Raw genomic sequence first — 15,861 nt, 5'->3', positions numbered from 1 at the left:
AATGGGAAAATCCACTACTTCGGACAATAATGTGAGACTAAACGACAAATTTATAGAAGTGTTTTTTGATTGGTCTGGATTCTTGAGTTATTTCACTGATATTTCCAGCATCATGTGAAAAATAGAGGATGTCAGAATCTTCCAACAACTGTTGAATAATGCCGGTTGTTGTAATTACCTAGTACATAGGAGTAGATAAGTAGATATATACTCTAAAATTTCTCTAACACACCATCTTCTCAAGTAAACTGTGTAACTATAGTTAACAAGACCCCAGCTTGGCTTGTAATTGTGTGGTTGTTTTGTACACATAATATCTATATTTTTAATACCTTTATTTTATTTGTTTTTATGTGGTGTTAAGGATCGAACCCAGTGTCTCTCACATGTAAGGCAAACACTCTACCAACTGAGCTACAATCCCAGCCCCATATACACATAATATTAATGTAATTTTGAGTCTAGGAGGCTGTCACAGATACTGGTAGTTTGAATTGGAGCTGTTGGTTGGTCTGCTTTGTCCTTTGGCAGCTAGCTAATAGCTATGAACAAAGATAATGAAAAAGAGGGCTGTGTTGTAAGAGGAGCTCTTATTTTTATTTGTGGTGTTTAACCCTACTTCTGACTTATTTTTCCAAGTTTTTGTTAGAGTTTCATAGAACACAATAGTTTCTCCCTTTTTTATGAATTATGTTTTCTTGGAAGCATGTTAACCAGTCCTTTCCCTGCCCTAATGTTACATTATGAGTTTATAAGTAACATACTAATTAATCTCTTATGAGATCACTTTATAATCAATATTCAGGATATCTTTCTCATTGTCCCTCCCATTTTATATTGATAATTTTTTCAATTTCTTGAGTAGCATCAGTGTTTCTGTTTGAACCCAGGGGAATTTTGCACCTCTTCCTTGGTTCTCTGGTATACTGTTTCACTATTATCTGCTTGCTAACTGGTGTCTTCCTCACTCTCATTTTATCCTCATCTGTGAATTTAACACGATCCTTACTCCCTCTTTTAAATTATTAATGAAATAAACCGTGAAATAGTACTTTTATCTTTAAGTAGTTGATACTGAGAAAGTGGCAAAAGCAATAAAAGCTTCGTTCTCTAATTTAGTTCCTGTCATGGTCTCTTGGTGTCTTGGAGATAGGGCTTGAAATGAGAGTGCTCACATCTCTTCTCAGCCTGTTCACATTGAAAGGATATAATCATCTGTTTGATATCAGAGCCACTTCCCCAGTCAGACTGTGATGTCACAAACCAAAGATTATTCTCTCCCAGCAGGAAAACGCTGGAGAGGAGGTGAATCTTCATGCTGCACTACATCTTTATTCAAATTTGGTCACTTCATGAAGAAAATTAGCCATAAGAAGGAACAAGTAAACTGGCTAGTTGAAATGCCTTAAAACATTTTACCATTATACTGGAATGAAAAAGTCTTTCAAAACTTAAAAATAAAAATTGAAAGTCAAAAGAATATAAATACAAGTAAACATGTATATTTAAAAATATTATGTAGGGTCAGTCTCTTTAATTCTTAGTGAATAAAAATGGATATTAGATATATTTTCAATTTTATATTCAAAATTATATTGCTTGTTATTTCAGACAAAAGGACTTAAAGTTTGGTATGTCAACAAAGACACTAAAATGAATGTGCTCTATTTTGATCATATATCCATTTTTATTTTCTCATATAGTAGACATAAAGCTTATAACTTTTAGATGATTGTAAATGGCCAGAATCTAAGGATAAACTGTGATATCACTATAAGAATATTGTGACCAAAACATTTACTTCAATTCTGTGAAAGAAACCTGTTACACTCAATTATTACTTTTACATAATACATTCTAAATTATAGAAACAATTAGTAGTCATTGAATATTTTCCAAGAATGTTCAGAATCTATTAAATCTACCAATACCACCCCAAGGGAAAACTCCCCCAAATAAATCACATCTTCAGGTAGTAGCATAAAATCCTGTACCCATTTAACCAATGAGGTGCTAGAACTGAAGGAATTATCAACTTTTTAACATATTGATAAACCTTATTATCAATATGTTAAAAAGTAGATAATGTCTTTATCCAATTTTTCACCAATATGAAGAAAATGTGATTATTCCAAATTAGGATATTTTTTTGAAAGCTCTTGCTGAAATTGCAAATATCCATTTTCAGAATGGATTGTTATATAGAGAAAAGCCTCCATTTAGACAGGAGAAAGTGGAGATTCACTGGGATCAATGCTGACAAGGATTAAAGTGGGGTGCTGTTGTATCCATTGTTATCAAAGGATGAGCTATGGAAGTAAAGTCCCAATCCAGTGGGACATGAGTCTCTGTTTACATCACAATGAGTAAATAAAATCCAGAAAATTCTGGAATATTATTTTATGTCCCCTTTAATTATATTTATTAAAAACAAATTGTGTTCTTTTTTCCATGTTGATATAAACTGCCTTTAATTATTAGAAATATATATTTTTAAAAATTTAAAATACACATTGTTGAAGCATGTTAATTTATAAAATACCATTTTATACATGAAGGAGGAAGTAGATGGAAAAAAATAAGCAATCAGAAAAAAACAAAACCCTAAGGGTTCAGGTGAGTCTCAGGTTTAAAAAATCAATTTACTTTTGAAAGTGGCATTGGTACACAAATGAAATATCTAAATATCTTTGAAGTAAATTGGTATAGTGTACAATCACTGCTTGTGTATAGATTGCTGTTTTTCGTTAGTACTGGAAAATGGCAGGTGAATTCTGTAGTGACTTCAGAGCAAAGGGTTTATGAGATTAAGGTCTTCTGTAGACTGTCTTGAAAAGAGTGAAGGGATCATGTATTTCACTGTTTTAATGAAAATTTGAAAAAAGAGTTCAGTGAAATATAAGAGAAGAATTTCATATTTGACTGTTTTTAGGACAAGTACTACTTCTGATAATTTCTAAAGTAAAATTTTTTTACTTTAGAAGATCTCCATAATTAGGTGGGATTTGCTTTCACTGTTGTCTTCATCTCTTCTAAAGAGGTAACAGAAATAAGATCTGTTATAGGGATTCTTTATAAGATTACATTATGAATCTCTTTCAATTGAACTTATATGAAAATGGTTACATGTGTTGAATTTCAGGGTGAAAAGGTTTGCCGTTCCTTTGTTTTTGCCAAGAGTCTGCAGAAGTCTCATCATTGAGTAATTTCTAGGGAATTTTAAAAAGGCACTGTGTCCTTTAAAGTTCTTTGATGGCTTCCCTAGTTCTTTGCATTTTACAGTTTGGACCACTGAGCTGAGTTAAAACTTTAAGATTTTAATGTATCAGACATCTTTTTGTTCTGTTGTTAAATCAGAAAATTGTCCTTATTTAATCTGCTGTGAACACATACATCCTAGTGTCTTTAGGGTAAATGAGCCCTATTCTAGTAGTGTGCATTTACTAGACCCTGGTTTCCTTTACTGTGAATGAGTGACATCACAGCTCTTTTTATTTTCCCCCTTAAAATAAAAATTCGTCATTGAGCTTTGTTCTTTTACCCTAACAGAAATATTAAGATACTTGTTAATTTTTTTGTTTTACCAAACGCCCTGGAAAATAAAATTCTTTTTATTGTTTAAAAAGCATCTGTAAATGGTTCTTATGCACCATTCTGGGCTCACCTCACGCATTTTTTTCCAAGCTTCTAAATAAAAATTGGGATTAAAAAAAATGAAGACAAAGATGGGATGAATCCAGTGAAAAATGGGATTTTGGGATGTTTTATTATCTAGTTATAAGTGACTCATTTATACAACATAAGTAGAAACAAGTGTTTACCTCAGAAGACTTAAATCTACATAAAGCTTCAGAGAGAACTGCATGAAATTTAAATCTTCTGGCTCATTCACAGCAACAGCAGATTTAATTGTAGTAGTCAAGCTATAAATTAACATCATAAAATCAAACCTTACCTGGCAGTGGTTGGTTTGAAGCTCTGTAATTTGAACTCCAGCTGGAAATAGCAGTTTCAGTACCCGAATACCTTCTTCACTCCCCTTTGGTGTGTGTTCGTACATCAGTGTGTCTTATTTCTTGCAGTGTCTCTGCCTGTATTCCTGATAATCCTGTAGCATTAGTCAGGACAGCACACAGCAGATGAAGACTCCATTTGGATAGGATTATAGAATTCAAAGAGTGAATTTTGCCTTTATCAGATAATAGCAGTTGATCTGTCCACAGTGTTCGGAACTTATTAAAAATTCATTGAATGTTTCAGCAGTGAGAAATCCTGGTTGTTTCTCTAGATGTTTTATCCTCTGGAAAAGTTCTGCTGGTCTGTATTTCAGAATCACTCACACTCCCAAATCACATTGCTTTAAAATTAATATCTATAGAAGCATGGATGTCCTCTTGTACCTTTTTGCTTCCCTTGGTTTTCTCCTTACCAACTTTTTTTTTAGTCCATTAGCTTGCTTTCTGCAGAGGGTAAAGGGGTTTCTTCTGTCCTCCTTATGCTTCTGTAACACATAGTTGTGCACTTGTTTAGAATAGCGAGGGAAAAATCCAAAAGGAAGTACAGCTTTATCATATCTTCGGACAGTGAGCACACTTGGCATGAATGAAGAGCTGATATGAGCTATTCAAACCAGACAGCAAACTGATGCGATGACGCTTTCATACATAACAAACCCATTAATTACTTCTGATGGACAGCAGTATGCCCTGAAAGGAAGGAGGAAAGGAACAGATGATCACATTCGTGTTGATAGGTGCTCTCCAAGCAGCTTGTCATTGAGAAGTGAATCCAGCCAGGAAAAGCTGCAGCTTAGAGTGTGATCAGGTAGAATGGGCAAGAGTCATTTTGACAGTTAAATGACGTATTTGGGGAGGAAAAAGAGCTTGGTGTAGAGGTAGCTGGAATGAGCTTCCAAAATGCTTTTGAAAAATGTTTATTTCTCTTTGTGAGTCCTTTTGGCTGGAAGTTCCCCCCACCCCGCTTTGCTGTGCATTATTTGCAGAAATTTTGCTGACTTGTTTACTCATCATATAGTTTTTCTTAAAAAAGGAAAATAATTTTTAAGAAGTTCAAGATGGAAAGACTATATTGATTGAGTTTTAAAGGTTTGTGGCCAGGAAAGGCTGTTTCTTAAATGAGAGAGACACCTGTTTTTATCTATCTGTTGGACACGTGCATTTTGTTGCTCTGGAATAAAGTGTTATGAGTCATCATTTGGTATAAAATTTTAACAGGGTCTTCATTGCAATTTTTTCTTAGATGGAATTCTGATTGGCTATATAAAACATAGCTCTAAAATGTCAATTTCAGAATTTTTGTACTTCAGTTTTTTAAAATCTGGCAAGAACATCTTTTTCTACTTGTCTATAGAATCTTCAGGAGTGTCTCTAGACAATGGAATGTTTTAAATGCTTGAATTATTATAAGGCATTTTAATTTTACACAAAATTCTGAAAACCAATACATGAATACTTATAAACCCATTATTCTGACTTGATAATTATCAAGATTTTTTAAAGCAAATCTCATTTTACTTCTTTACACTTTAATATATGTATATAAAAATATGAACACTATTTTACGTGTGACCACTGTGTCATCACACCTAAAAGAATGCATAATTCTTGGGGCTACATACTATCCAGTCCATTTTAAATTCCTTGTATCTCAAACTGTCTTTTTATGTAGGCTTTCTTTTTCAAGTAAGAATCTAAAGCATGCCTTTTATATTTGATAGGCATTAGAACTTTAAACACTGACTTCCATGATCCCATGAAAAAAACAGATTTTAGTTTAATAGTTGTCTTCTGTATACATTTGTAATATGAATACCCAAGAGAACATATCTCTGGAGTATTTTATTGGTCTTTTTCCACTTAATACTGTATGATACCACAAAGTAATGTCAATTTATATGGTAATGAGGGGCCATGGTTTGGTTTGTTGCTTTCTGTAAGTATTTCTTGACTTGGTCTGGGGGATGTAGTTTGAGATTCTGCCTCAAGCCCTTAAGGCTATCTTTGGGGCTGGACAAACTCAATTAAATGCATTCCAGGATCCGTTCTGCTTTATGGTTGAATGAACTACCTTACTTGTTACCTTATCAAATATAGTGGAACACTTCTACAATAAATTTTTTTTTAAAGAGAGAGAATTTTTTAATATATATTTTTTTTAGTTTTTGGTGGACACAACATCTTTATTTTATTTTTATGTGGTGCTGAGGATCGAAACCAGCAGCCCACGCATGCTAGGTGAGCGCATTACTGCTTGAGCCACATCCCCAGCCCCTACAATAAATTTAAGTTTTAACGCACTTCATCATTTGAGTATGACAGTTCTGTGAAGATCTAAAATGAGAAAAGTAAAAAAAAAAAAAAAAAAAAAAAAATCCAATGGAGCTGTTGTGTTCACGTGAACCAATGACTATAACATATGCTTTTTTCTATTGATATCAACCCCCACCCCCATAAAATTTATTTTCCCTATAAGGATGAACTCCTAGCTCCTGATAAAATTTGATTATATGTCTAACTTTTCCAGCCTGCAAGAACGTGAGGTCCTAAAATATGGGGAGCCATTCAAAGAACATGGATGGAAATTATATCTTTGTGTGCCCTTGTAGGCTCAATGCCACTACTGAGGACTGTGTTCCCATTTCTATGAAGAGCTATAGAATGCTCCTCTCTTAACATGCTCCTAGATCACAGGTGTTCTGTCGTGGCTATGACTCCTATCATATGTTATTGCAAAAATGTTTAGAAACTCTGGTGTTTTTTGATGTTCTTAAATTGTGCCTTCTTTCTTAAATCTTGCTAAACAAGGAGTGTGTGTGTGTGTGTTACTTACCTAAATGCAAATCACTTTTTGAAAGCTTAGTAAATGGTTACCAACTATGACCATAATATAGGGGTAATTCGTAAAAGGTGAGCCCAGATGCTTCAACTCGTAAGTTGTCTCTGTAATTTTTCTCCTTAATCATTTATAAAGTAATGTCACATCAAAAAAGTATTTGAAAACATGCAGGTTCTACTGGAGAATTTTGTATGGTTGGTGAAATTGTGATTATGTAAGGAGCTAGAATAATAAGTGTTAAGTGTACTTGGGGTGTAAATTCCCACTCTGTTTTGAATCATTATCTTTGGTAACCTGGCTATATGCTGAATTAATAGAAAAAAAAACTGAGTTGGTGATCTAGAAAGTTCTAAAACCAAAAGAGGTGCACCTCAGCCATTGTGACTTAGCTCTTGGTGTCCCTGATGGTGATCTTGTTTATAGAAACCTATGTTTATTTTTACTTTCTATTGGTCAAACCTTGTGATTTAAAGCAAGACGTTGCCTCTCTGAATAGTGTTGTTCTTTGATGCCTATAATAAAGAATGGTTTTATTTATTTATTTTTTGTGGGTTTTTTGGAGATATTTCCATCTTTTATTTTGATACCTCCTTTTATTCTCATATTTAGTTTGCATTCTTCTATTTCCACTCTAAAGTTGTCTAAACAACTTCAAAAGTTTTCATAGGCTTCATAAGTTTTTAAATAACTTTATATATTATAAGAAAGATGATCCTCCCACAAGCCTTTTTTTCCTGCTATAACATTTGTTCCATACCTAGAAGTAAGTATGCTCATAGATGTTTGAGTCTTTGTAAAACTCTAACAGCTTTTATAGTGTGTGTGTGTGTGTGTGTGTGTGTGTGTGTGTGTGTAAAAGACTCCTCTTTATGTTTTGAAGTTCCTAACTAAGTGAAGTTTGTGGTTAATTATGTCTTCTGTGACAATTACTTCCTTTTAGGACATTTCAAATATTCATTATCTCAATTGAATGTGATTATTTTTTAGTTACTAAACTAAGGGGAAAAGTTAAAATTTTAAGAGAACTATAGAACCATGTCTACTTTTTCTAAAATAAATGTGCTCATTAATTCTTTACTAGGTATAAGACACTGTTCTCGATTCTTTGCATTTAGTGTATAATGCATTTTACTTTTAACAGCTCTGAGGCACAGACTAGAGATTGTTACTTTATAAAAGAGGAAACTGAGGTACAGAGAGGTTGTCACTTACTCAGGTTTACTCATCTAATAAGATATTGAATTATAGTATGAATCCAGGCCTGATGGTTCCAGGGTCCAGCATGATTCCTTACTGAGAATACAGATCACTGAAGTGTGGGACTCCCAGTATAATTTTGGCTCCTCTTCAGTATGACCACCATTCTACCAAAATGGAGATCTGCTGTTTCTTTGAGATCTCAGATGCTCTATACATGATCCCGAGAATTGTCTATCCTTAAGAAAGGTACAGTGAAATTAATGTAGAAGGAATGTTTTCTTCTTGTCTTCCATACTTTGTGTTTAGCCAGGAGTGTCTTTTTTTTTTTTTTTTTAACTTCCCCGAATTATATACTCTATTCTTTTATGGTCTCTCAAACAGAAATATTGTTTAAAATACTAGTCATTTGTGTTTAAGTCAATTTTTTAAAAATTAAATTTAAAAAGACTAAATGTGGCTCTATGTGGGGGGAAATGAACTAGATACATAATACTTGACAACAAAACTTAGAAAACAATTCTTCTTTCATTTGTACCACATTCATGTAAATATATTCCATTTTTATCTTCTAATTCAAGATTTAAGAAAAATCGAGTGTATTTCTCTATCATAGAATCTATTTGTTTTCAGTGGTTTGGGCCTTATAACCTATGTTCTGGTATTGGGCCTTTTTCCATCCTTCAGATTTTAAGACTTCTGGTAAACAGAAGACAACCACTAGAGGTCTCCAGACCACACCTTGGAAAGCTCTGGTTTTCTAGCTTTGCCCTGTAAGTGGAATTGATATGTTCCAGGAAAGATTGTTTACTAATATTTCCCATTAAAGATTTATTAAATGCTACTTATGTTCTAGGTCAAACAACTATGCTATGTCCTGGGGGAAAGTTGAAAAAAAAATAACAAGGTCCCTGCCCCCCAAGAACACTGATGTCTAATGAGTCACAGACATTTGAACTTGTGGTTACAGGATGGCATGTTAGGCCTACCCACATCATATACTTTTAGATCCTAATTGCTAGGGTCCTTGAGATTTCCAGGTTTGTTGAATCTCCATTGATGCTCCCTGTAGCTCTTCATTTCCAGCAGGATCACTCCTGCTTTCTTGATAAGCTCTGATACTGCATCTTCTTCAGTCTGGGAAGGAACCTTTCTTTCTGGCATGTAGAATTATTGACTGGGCTTCTTACCCCCACCCCCAACCCTGCCCTGATTCCTTCTCAGCAGCTCAAGGAATCTAATCTTTGGGGAAGCAGTTCATACAAAAGCAAAACAAAGCAAAACCCCTCCTTTCCTATGCCAGTGAACAAGATGGTCTCAACCGAGGTTTGGAAGCCTCCATTTTGCTTTCTTCTAGAGAAATATTTATAAGAAGTCTAGGTCCTAGTTGATCTGTTACCTGATAAGGTGTTTAAAGAGAGAAGCATCTCATGGTAGCACACTTATAAATGTATTCTGAATGACCCATGAAGATCATGGAACACAGTGCCTGGTACACAAAGGGTGAGTGCTCAATAGGTGTCAGCAGTTGTTGTCATTATTATAGGAACTTAGTTTAATGTTATTTCTGCAAGGGACGGAAGAGACAGTGTAGTCCAGCCACCCAATTTAAAGAAATTTTAGTGCTCTTTTCTTATATAGGTTGCATAACTGTTTGGAGTATTTTAGTGCTTCCATTTTAGGCCAAAATTTGGGTGTAATCATTATCAGCTTTACAATACTGTTTTATAGCATTGTTTAAGTAGATAAATATTTTGAACTAATGGCAATTTTCAGTTTTAAAAGAAATTAAGGGTGATATTGAGAAAGCAATGAGCAGAAATATTAAAAGGTAAACATTTAGTGATATGTAGAAAGCTCATCCATTTGTCAGACTCTTATCTATAACAGGCTCTGTGGGAAATTCTGAAAACTAAACATTAATGACTTTTTGGGTGGTGGATCTAGTTTTAAAGCATAGAAGCCTTCTACATATACCCAATGTAACACTATTCAGCTATACAAACAATGAAATCCTATCCTTTGTGGCAATATGAGTAGAACTGGAGATCATTATGTTAAGTGAAATAAGCCAGGTATAGAAAGACAAGTATGGTGTGATTTCACACATGGGTTGGGGGGCGGTATATGAAGAAGTTGGTCTCAGAAGTTGAGAATAGAATGGTGGTCACCAGAGGCTGGAGAAAGTAGTGAGGTGGGGAGGGATGGGGAAAGTTAAATCAATGGGTAACTTAGTTTTAGTTAGGTAAGAGCAAGAAACTCTGGTGAACCATTGCATAGTGGGTATCTATAAATCACAATAATGTGTGGTGCATTTCCGAAAACCAGAAGAAAGGATTTTGGAAGTTTACCATAAAGAAATGGTAAATGTTTTTAGGGATATATAGGTTTATTTTAATTTGACCATTATGAAGTGTATACATGTATCAAACATTACATGGTACCTCATTGATACATATAATTTTAATGTTTTATATGTAGATCAGCTAAAAGTATTAAAAAATAGAATTCTTAAAGGTACATGGAAGTTAAGTCATTAGTCCAGGATTTTTAGAGCTTGTAAATGGCAGAGCTAGAATGCAAACCTAAGTGTTCTATGTTCTTAACCCCAGTGCCATGATATTGATGAAAAGATGTTAATTATAGAATTATTTATGTGTGAGCAAGTGAAAATAATCTATACAACCACCCAATAGGGACTCAGAAAAATATGTCAAACACAGACATATACAGAATGTGGAATCCTTGAATGCTTAAGTGAATAAAACAATCAAGAAAAGATAGCATGGTATCAGACATAACTATGTGGATCAATAGAAAAACGAGGGTTATATTTCAGATTCAAAAAATATTTCAACAAAGTTAATACTTTAGTCTATTTTAAAAGCATCAATATATGGCTAAATCTGTAAATAGCTCTAGGAATCATTAAATGAATAACCAGCAAGATAACTATAAGAGTAGACATTAGTTCTTGAAGTAAGGAGTGTTGGGGATTCTGTGAGTTGGGATAGATTTCATTTAACACTTTCATTTATTATTTGAAAGACAAAAGAGAAGAGTTCCAAGAATAGGTAGATAATACATACAGCCATTACAGGATAATTTCTAGGGTAGAACTCTGTGAGAAATGGAAGATGCATCTTGGTGTAGTAATGAATAAATAAGAACAGCCTTGATCACTGTATGACATACAGTAAGATGGGGGGACTTACAGAAAATTTTTAAGCAGAGAAATTTTGATTGCTTTGAGTGCCTTCTCATAAATTAACCTCCTCACTGGTCTGTCAATTGCTTATTGTGGTGATACAGGCAAAATGTGAGATGCTTCCTTAGGCTAAGATGATAAGAGTAAAAGAGGAAGGAAATGGACAGATTAGTGGGATATTTTGAAGGTATAAATGATAGAATCTGTTGATAATTGGGTGTCTGGGTATGATGGGAGTGAAGTGTTGAAAATGACCCCCAGAAGTCTGGCTGGAGCAACCATGGGCAGAGAAAAAATTTGCTGAAACTGGATAGGAGGTGGTTTAGAAGAAGAACATCAATACAACATATTGAACAACTTATACTGTGGATCTGATAGTTCTTACCCTTTCAAATACTAGAGAAATGTGAAGGAATACTTTTTAACCTTTATTTGTGGGGATCATCATACTCTTGTATGTTAGCTTTGTAAATAACTCCCTCCCCTCCCTCCCCTCTATTTCTTTGGTTCATGATGGCTTTAAAAAAATTTTCTTTAAGTTGTCAGTAAACTTTTTATTTTATTATATATAGTGCTGAGAATTGAACCCAGTGCTAGGCAAGCCCTCTACCATTGAGCTACAACCCCAGCCCTTCATGATGGCTTTTAATCTAATGTTTTCTCTTGTCTCCACCCCTTACATGTAACACATACTAGTCATAACTTCTTTCCTTGCAAGTATTCCAGAAAAGTAGGAAAGAATTGATAAATCAATCTTCCTGTATGGGGTGCACTTTGAAAAGCCACTCTAAGAATAAATATGCTGTACTTGGCCGCTTGCCCAAACCTGGTTAGGAATCATTTCTTAAAATCTTTAATGAGCAGTTTTTGATGCAACATATTTCCTTAATTAAGATTTTTTTTTTTATTGGTGATACTGGTGTAAGGGTCCGGAGAAAGAGACCACCAAGAGACTGACTTATGCAAATGCAGAAGGGGATTTATTGAGGATCCAATTCAGCGCGCTGAGGCTCTAGGCTCACTCAAGAAGGGAGAGCAGCCCAGAGCCCAGAGCAGAGGCTAAGCAGTGCTTAAGTACATTTTTTGGGGAGGGCGGGGGCTTTGAATACATCAGAACAAATCAGCATGAGGCGTGGGAAAATTGAACAGCAACTCTCATACATGATTAGCACATTCATTGGCGGGAACAGATCGGGCGGGGGTGATTGGTCACTCCTAAGGGGAGGGTGTACACATTCAAACTGATTGGTTCTGGCCCTGTATGACAAATTGCACAGGGCTCTAGGCTAATGGCTAGTAGGGCGTTGTTTTAACTATCTCAGGAATTTAAGGTTCTGGGTGTAGCTGGATGTAGCAGAGGAACTTTACCATGCCCGGTCTTTTACATTTTAATTCAGGCTTTGCAGCTTAGAAACTTTACCCTTTCACTGGTCCATAGGCAGCACAGTGATGATCAGACACCTCATTTTCTAGATGCAACTCTAATAGGACTTAGATTACCTTTGCTAAAGCAGTGATCTTTACTCAGGCCTGCTGATGTCCAATGAGAAGATAAAAGCAGTATAAACTTTGGGATCTCTGTCTTCATTTTGTGTCTGCTTCCTTTATTACTTACAACTTTGCTGAGAGCCACAGCTAAGTAAGAATGACGCATGGCAATTTCCTTGTCAGCCTACCCCATGTTGCTTAGAGGGAGGACTCTCCATTGTGGAAATGGGCTTGTTTGAGTAAGGTGACCCTGCTCAAGGACCACGGTGGATCCGGGTTTAGGGAGGATCCTGCTGGGAATAGGGAGTATCCCCTCCTTGGGTTTAGGGCGGTTCCAGGTTTAAGGTGGACCCTGCTGGGAATAGGAATCCTGCTGCCTCAGGCGCCCGCCCCGCTCCTTGAGTTCCCATTGAGTTCTCTCGGGATTCAGAGAGTATTTGGGATGTAGAGAGCCGGTGGATTTTCCCCAGAACGTTCGTGTAGAGTGCCAGTGACAGTTCGAGAATAAAGAGTTGCTGTTTGAATCTACAAGGTGTGTGGTGGCTCGTGATTTTGTGCCCAGCCAGACTGCGGCACAACTTTGTGAACTTTTTAGCTCTTCACATTAGCATGTGTTATGGTTTGGATGTAGAACATCCCCTCAAAAGCTCATGTTTTAGAAGCATGATTCCCAAGTGCAGCAAAGTTCAGAGGTGGGGCTTTTAGGCAATGATTAGGGTTCTAACTTCATCAATAGATTAATACATTTTCTGTAAACGGTTGAATAGTCTATTGGGTGGTAACTGTAAGAAGTGGTGTGTGGTTGGAGGAAGTTGGTCAGTGGGGGCGTGACCTTGGGCTATATCTATCCCTGGCCCCTTTCTCTCATTGTTTCCTGGCTGCCATGAAATGATCTTTTCCTCTGCAACTTCTGGCATGATGTTCTGCCTCACCTTAACCCCAGAGCAATGCAGTCAGCCAATCATGGACTGAGATCTCCCTAAAGGTCATGGCAATGCCCTGAAGACGGGCTGAGATGCTGGATCTCACTTTGCCTTCCCAGTGTGGCCATTTTGGTTAAGATTCCTTTCTTGCTTGTCACCATTATCTTTTCTGTTTGCTTTTTTTTGCAAGTGATTAGATCTGATTTCTTAGAACCCTAGAGTTAGGCCTCTGCCCTGGGTCTCAGGTAACAAGAATACTGAGCATCTGAGAAGATGGAATTTACCCAAGGATGCAGATCTTGCAATTGGTTAACAGTAGATGGGTCAGAACAATAGCCCAAGTTTTGGAATTGTAGCCTATTGTTCCTTCCATGAGATGTACCATTTACTTCTCAATTTCTTTAATAAAGATTCTTAAACATAATAAGAAAGATGAAATGTTTTATAAGAAGTATATTTGACATGGTAAAATAAGTGACTTTATTTATGTAGAGAGATTTCATATTTATAATTTGAAAAGATTTGTGCTTTAGTCTTCAGTCGAATGAACAGTTTGGCACTGATTTTTGAAGGTGACTAAGTGCTGGACTCTGCCCTCCAGCAGCTGAGGTGGAGTTGGTGAGACAGGCATATGAGGAATAATGTCATTTTCACTGTGATAGCCACTCAAGTATCTACAGAATAGTAGGTAAAATGGCTCACGCAAAGGAGGAATAGCTAGTTCAATGTGGAAAGATCAGGGAGGTGTGCCAAACCTAAGTTGATGGCAAGCGTTGATTAGGGATCCCTGAGGAAGAGTACATTTTAATGTTTCAAAACCCATTTTATTTATTTTTTAATCCAAAGGGTTAATAAGAAGCTTGTTTATTGCTAAATGATGAATGTAATTCTGAGACTATATATAAACATTTTTTAGTATTTCTAATGGAAATGGCAATAAAATCTGACACACAAAGATCCTCTCTCTCCCTCTCTTAATCCAAGTGTTCTAGTTGCCATAACAACCTGGTTCTGGTTTGCTAGTGTGTTTGAGGTTGTGTCAGCAGTTCCATTATAAGCTGTAATTTTCAGGGTTTTAAAATTCAACGTCACATTCACAGGATGTGACATATGAAGTTCATGTATCTGTTGATTCAGTTTTCCCCCATGGTTAGATTTCCAGAACTCCCTATCCACCGTGTTAAAGGAGCATAATTTGGTGTCTAGGATTGTGCTTTTGTTAATTATGAATATTGCTAAAGAAACTTCTATTTCCGATCAAGATTCTTTCTTTCATAATAAGCAAATTAAGGCTCTGAAGGGTTAAACAACTGGCCTAGGGACAAATCATTCAACAGGAATTTAGTAGGAGTTACTCTGCAGCACAGATATTGGAATTCAGCATCTTCTGCTTAACAGTCTTTGATCTTGGATTCAGTCCCATGATGGCATGCCTTTAATTTATTTGAAAATGTATCTCTTTGTATTTGTGCATATGAGTGTGTCTGTAGGTATGTAGTATAATATATACGCTAGCACTCTGTTGTCACATGCTGCATTGTAGAAATTTTTTTTTCTGTTCAGCTGCCACTGAAAGAGCTTCCATAGGGCAGATATGATACTTTTCTCTTGGTGGTTTTTCCAGCATTTGCTGAGAAGGATCAGTTTTTCTACTATTCACTCTCATTCCAATTTGCCTGGCTTCTGACCATTTTTTCCTTGCTTATTCCTAGACCTTGGACCTGTTATTATTGTGTTCTAGTTTGACTTGAATCGGAACCTGAGATGGGGAGAGGGGAATGGTGGGGATAGGGAAAGGAGGGAGTTCAGGCAGGGAAGACATGGAAACACCTGGGGATTTCGTGCCTTGAGGGCTGGGAGTGCTGAGGGAGGTGTTTAAGAGGCATTAAGATAGACTTGTGTTGGACTTATCTAGTCAGTAATAAGTACCTTTTGAAAGGTTATAAATAATGGAATGATATTCAGAGATTACCTAAAACTACTAGTTCAGGTCCTTGAAGACCGAAATTTGCATGAAAAAGTACAGTCTAGGTCCATATACTTTTATCTAGTTGAAAAATGTAAACACTGTGAAAAGGAGCAATTCTTTCTCCCAGGAGTAAGGTGATAAGGAAATTTTATCAGAGAAGTGATGTTTCCACTGGATTTTAAAGCGCGGCTGTTAAGGAACTCAAGTCCATCTGTTTGCCA

General features: G+C 35.9%; 2 protein-coding genes across 2 annotated transcripts in view; one reads left to right on the top strand and one right to left on the bottom strand.

Moving 5' to 3' along the window:
• The window catches only part of Chrm5 (cholinergic receptor muscarinic 5), a 79,339-nt gene extending 74,534 nt beyond the window's left edge, over nt 1-4,805 (bottom strand). Inside the window, exon 1 of the mRNA XM_078049893.1 lies at nt 3,956-4,805. The gene's annotated coding sequence lies outside the window, so the exon portion shown is untranslated. The remainder of the gene's footprint in view (nt 1-3,955) is intronic.
• The window catches only part of Aven (apoptosis and caspase activation inhibitor), a 152,750-nt gene that overhangs the window by 59,627 nt on the left and 77,262 nt on the right, over nt 1-15,861 (top strand). The gene's annotated exons all lie outside the window — the stretch shown is intronic.

Source organism: Ictidomys tridecemlineatus, chromosome 5, assembly GCF_052094955.1.
Source record: "Ictidomys tridecemlineatus isolate mIctTri1 chromosome 5, mIctTri1.hap1, whole genome shotgun sequence".
Lineage (NCBI taxonomy): Eukaryota > Metazoa > Chordata > Mammalia > Rodentia > Sciuridae > Ictidomys > Ictidomys tridecemlineatus.
This window is presented reverse-complemented; position numbering and strand designations above follow the sequence as displayed.